Consider the following 6,000-nt stretch of genomic DNA (forward strand, 5'->3'; position numbering starts at 1 on the left):
AGCATCAAAGGATGTGAAGGCGATATTCCCCCAAAAGGAAATTCTATACTCTTGGAAAGTGATACGTTCATAAAAGTGGCACTTTGGTGTTTAGCAAAGAATGAGATGAGAAAGAATCTCCAAAGAACTACTCGAGGGGTAGTTGGAGACAAACAGCGGGAGGTTACCAAACCTTAACTTCCATGTCTTATGATTTGCCAGAAGCATCCGGTTGATGTTTTTCATAGGCTAGAGATTAAATATGCCTTGCTTAGCATTTCAAAGCATGGACAGAGGAAGGGGGTGTGGTGGGGGTGGGTCGCCCCAGGTGTCACCACTGAGGGGGGATGACAAAATGCCAGGCAGCACTCACTGCGGGGCCTGCAGTGCACCAGAGCCACGCGTCTTTCCTGGTGGTGACACAGTAGCTTGGGCGCCCGCAGGCTCTGCACTGCCCCAAATGGTCTGCCCGCCGCCTCCCCCTCAGCTGTAGGGTGGCTGAGTGGAAGGAGGCAGGTAGACCTCCGAGGCCCAGCAGAGTGTCCTGCCCCAGCTGGCCCCACCCCTGAGTGCAGGGCACGCGCGCTGCCCCGATTGGCTTGCTCCGCCACTGTTTCCAAGTTGTTTAGTGGTGGCCCATGTCATGGGACAGGCCTACCATTCCAACAATGGGATTGCTGAAGGTTACCAGGATGGGTTGGGCAGGGCAGGCCAGGGATATACAGAACAATATTTTCTCCGCTGTTGCACCAGCACAGCCCCAACCTTGCCACTGCCCTGCTCCAAATGGTGAAAACCTATGTATGTTGGAGCCATTCATGCTTCCTGGGGGGCAGGGATTCAAAAACTGAGGTGCTACTATGACACATACAGCCCCTTTGGGTCCCTACACAGTGAGCAGTACTCATCGGCAGAACCAAATAATCAGAAAATCATAGAATGGCAGAGTTTGAAGGGATTCCAACAGTCATCTGGTCCAACCCCTAGTAATGCAGGAATTTCAACTAAAGCATCCATGACAGATGACCATCCAATCTCTGCTTACAAATCTCCCATGAGAGTCCACAACCCCCCAAGGGAGTCCTTTCCACTGTCCAACAGCTCATACAGCTAGATGGTTCTTCCTGAAGTTTAGTTGGAATCTCCTTTCTTGTAACTTGAAGCCATTGGTTCAGGTCCTAGCCTCTGGAACAGGAGAAAGTAAGCTTGATCCATCTTCCATGTGACAGCCCTTTAGATACTGGAAGATCTAAATCATATATCCTCTCAGTCCCTTCCCCCCAGGTCTGGAGAGATCTAGGCCACTTTTGAGGACCCAAGCCTTCATCAATATAAAGAATGATGGCACTAAAACAAAATAAGGCACCAAGACATAATATGATTTTTTTATAACTAGCAAATGCTTCTCTAGCTTTTATTATGTACAAATGTCCTAACTATTGAGAAAAAGCTACCTTTCTCAAGGTGTTGATATTTAGCATGGCAGGCCCATTTAAACACCCATGATGCATTCTCCTTGCAAACAAGCTGATCTTGTTAAAGAATATCCCAAAGTCACAAGGCATGGCAACTTTGCTGAACTGAAGTGAACTAGGTCTGGATCTGGTTAGTGTTCAGACCAAAGACCAATTGGGAATCCCACCTACAGCTCTTTGATTACTATGCTGGAGAAAAGGTGGACTATAAATGTAATATTCTAAAAGCCTGGCCTGGAACTTACTACCACGGTGTGTTTTTCACAAAGCCTTTTAAACTGAAGCAGGAGGATGAAATTTAATTTTAAGGAAAAATTTGAACAAGACTGGGAAGCTTTTAGAGGATGTCAAAATGGAAGCTTCATTGCCTGTGACAGACAGGGCAGCCCAGTATACTTGCAGAGCTCAGAAAATTCAAACGTGGATTAAATTATCTTCATTCCAAATAACCCAAACGTTTTAGCATTTAGGATAACAATAAAAATAATGGTAAAGCAAACCTTCCTGCCCCGTGAAGCAGTGCTCTGTTACAGTTTAATTAAATGATCCCATCTTCAGCGGCGTTTGGGAAACCAATTTTGCTCTATCTTCCAATTTCCTGTGCTTGAAATTGTGCTGAGATAGCAAAACACAAAAAATATATTGAGAGAGAGAGAGAGAGAGAAGAGGGAGAGAACACTACCTGACATTGTGCCTTTATGCCTTTTTATTGCATTATCTGTCAAACAGGGAGCATGGAACCCCCCAAACAAACTCGATTTCCCAATCTCTTAAAAGTAACTGATTATTAATTAGATTCTGGTGCTGGTGGATGTGCGCATAATCATTTATGAAGCTTCTTTTGAAGAGAAACCAGAACCTTTTATTATTGCAATTATGAATGAGGGTTTGCTTTCATTTCATATTGCTATAGTTTATTACTAACCTTTCAGGCAGATGGTAGAACATTAAATTATTCTCTGCAGCACACTGATGGTCTTTTGTCTGCAGCCAAGTCTTTGTGGATAAATATATATCCTCCTCATTAATATGTCTGTCTGCAAGGAGGGTCTGACATCTCTAATGTTACTGTAGGTTGCAGGAGTCATTGTACGTCACCCTTTGAGCTTACATCACAACCATCACCAGAGCCACAAATGTTCCCACAAATCCCTGGGGTTGAAACAGAAATTTCATTGTCTTCTGAGTTGCCTCTTACTGCGGATTTCTCACCAATAGGGTGGCAACCTTGCTTGATTTCATAAAAGAAGGAGCATCTTCTTCTAGGCTGGAGGTCTTCAGGGACAGAGCTGTAGCAGAGGGGGCATTGGTCTAATTTCAAATGGGTGAGAGAACCCAAAGGGAGTAAAGGCAGGAGGGAAGGGGGGGGGACATGGGGAGGTGCCTGAAAGGGATGGAATAAGGAATGAGGGGAAAGCCCTCTGCAACCAAAAAGTTCATACCTCTAGCAAGAGTGATCAGGAAGGAAGAGGGAGAGAGAGGGAGGTGGAAGAGAGGGGGGGAGAGAAGAGGGTGGAACAGAAAAGAACAGAACAAATTGGCCTTGCCCATTGGTGGTTCTGATGCTGTGTACAAGTCAGCTGGATAGCTCAGTTGATTAGACCGTGGTGCTGATAATACCAAGGTTGCAGGTTCGATTCCTCATAAGGGATAGCTGCATATCCCTGCACAGCAGGGAGTTGGACTAGATGATTCTCAGGGTCTCTTCCAACTCTACAATTCTTTGATTCAAGTCACTTTTATTCTTTGACTCTGGCCTCTCCCACCACAAGCACTGCCCTGCTCCCTGCCAGCATGTGGTACCCAACACTTTACCCCTGAGGAACTGTAGAAGTTTCATTCAGAAGGATGCTCTGTGTTTGAAGACCATTACTGTGTTGTGATTTCCTCTCCTCTCTCTCTCTCTCTCTCTCTCTCTCTCTCTCTCTCTCTCTCTCTCTCCATCTCTCTCTCTTTGAGGGGGTGTTCCATGGGACAAATCTATTGATGCCAAAGAGTCCTATAGGTCCTTCAGCAATGAGGAAGGATTATGGGGATGTTAGCCTAGAGGAGAGACTGACTACATTTAAATGAGAAACTACCCAATTTACAGTTCTCTAACCAATGCATGAACCCAGATTCAGCTGTCCTGCAAAATTCATCGTCCACCGAATGTCGTCTCACAGTTGTTCTGCCAAATAATATGTACATAAATACACAAATAAGAAGAAATGTGTATAAATACTCATATATGAGTGAAGATAGCACACAAAAATACATTGTATTAGTGGAGGTTGCTTGCAAAAATGTGTCTATCAATCGTAAGTGCATCTAAAAAAAGGCAGAAGAGAAATTTTGTAAGTATTAAAAAATAAATGGATGGATGAGCTGTTAAAATGGCTTGAGCAGATCTGCTCAGTATGCACCAAACAGATTGTGACACCACTTTACCCTGCAGCCACCTGTCAGTGCAACTCATTGCTACCACACAATTGCTCACTCCACATTTGGCAGCCTCATGGTGGAATAGTAAATGTGACTTGAGCTGGGATTATACTGTAGCAACCGCCCCATCCCTTCCAATTCATTTAATGACATAGACACTGCTCCAGATGCTAAATGAGCCTAATTAAGGGTGGAAGTCAAAACAGGTTCACTTGCTTTGTTGAATGTGCATCACACTGTGTTTGTGAATGCTGCAACCCACAACGCATCTGGGTTTAATCCAAGTTCAGACAATTTCGCAGGAAGAACTGAGTCATAGCTTGGGCACATGTTGAATCCCGGACAAGATGGGTTCAATAAGTGCAAACTGGGCTGGGCTCTAATTTGTGATATGGCGTCCATACTCTGGTCCTTGGTTGGTAAAAAAGTTCAAAATACGTAATTACCAGACTAAATTTTACTCAGAGTAGACCCGCTGAATCTGTGCCTATTGCTTTTTATCGGGTGGTATCCAATGAAGTGCTCCTGCTAGTGAAAGAAAAATTGGCTATGCTCTCCTTCTACTGTGTTGGGGTTTTCCCCAGCCTTTGAGGGGAGATTTGGAGAGATTGCAGGGATGTGTGAGGAAAGGAGAGGGAAGAACAGCCCAATTGCACAAATGCAAAGCTTTGTGCTAGGGGAAGCACTTTGTTGCCCAATGGATCTACTCTATGACTAACATTAGCTACAACCTATTATTCTCATAATGTCACTTTTGTTTTTTAAAGGAATAGGATTATGATGCCCTTTCTTTAAGACGGGGTGCCCAAACTTTTTTCAAAGAAGTGAACATGTGTGAGAGCCGACCATACTTGTTCTTTTTTATGATTTTACCCCAAAGTTGTTGAGCTTTTACCCCTGGAAATAAACTGCCACAGGGGCTGGATTAGACCGACCGGCGGGCCGGATTGGACTCCTGAAATGAACTTTGGGCATGCCTGCTTTAAGATGAAGGACCTGTTTGGTTTCAAGGTGGGGTAGAATTATTAGGAGTAACTGAATAACCACACTCAGCCATTATTTGAAACTTGCTGTTTCATTCTCTTTTCAGTGCCTGAAATTGACTTTTGGGGAAGTTACCATAAATATAAGCTCCTCTTTTGGTTTCAAACATTTGGTGGTCTAGTATCTGAATAAGCCATAAATCATCAGCTTTTCCTGTAGGCTGTGGAATGGGGACCGTGTTGCCCTCTGGGTGCTGAAAACCTTTCCTGCCCATTGGTTAATGGAATTTGGAGTACAACAATGTTCTGCACCCTCCACCAAAAAGAGCACCGACAGACTACAGCCCAAGAACATGGCTGACAAACTGTACCCTTGAAATATGTCTACAAATCAGTGGAAGTTCAACATTTATTTATTTATTTTCACAATATTTATATGGCTGCCCAATAACATATGTTCTTGAACCGGACTACAAAAAAATTGAAAGAGAAAAATACAATATTAAAATGCATCCTCAAAATTGCAAAAAAAGCTACATAGAATTGTTCCATCTAGTAAAGCACAGTATCTGAAGAATATAAAAGGCATTTATTTATTAACTTCATTGAACTTAGCTGCTGAAAGTTACTTGCATGCTTAACTTTTGCACTGAAATCACATGGGCTTAAAGTGATTACCTTTTGCTGAATCATGCCCTGCTGATTTTGACCGTCATTTAGAAATCAAATGCTCAGGCTATGGATTTGTTTTGTGGGTTTCCCCCAGTCAATTTAGCGCCATCTGCTATGAAAGGTAGTTATTTTTATCATGGAATATCCCAGTCCACTGACATCGACTTCTAATGGGCTATTTGGCAAGTGTAGCGCACTGTCATGTAAGCATGGCATTAAAGCAAAGGTTAACATTGACAACATTAACCCTAATTGTTTATTTTGTGCTCTGCAAATAAAAGTCAATGTTTGGGATAAAAAATAACGGGATCTGAAACACACAGTGGAAATGTTTGCAGAAATTAGTGAATAGTGAATAACTCAATTTGAAACAGAAAATCAAAAACTGGAAGTATCTGTACGCAAAAGAAAGAGGAAAGTCTGGTTTGTAAAATAAAACAAAGCAATCATGATGATTTGGGACATCC

The sequence above is a fragment of the Podarcis pityusensis genome, assembly GCF_964106645.2.
Source record: "Podarcis pityusensis genome assembly, chromosome: 11".
Taxonomy (NCBI): domain Eukaryota; kingdom Metazoa; phylum Chordata; class Lepidosauria; order Squamata; family Lacertidae; genus Podarcis; species Podarcis pityusensis.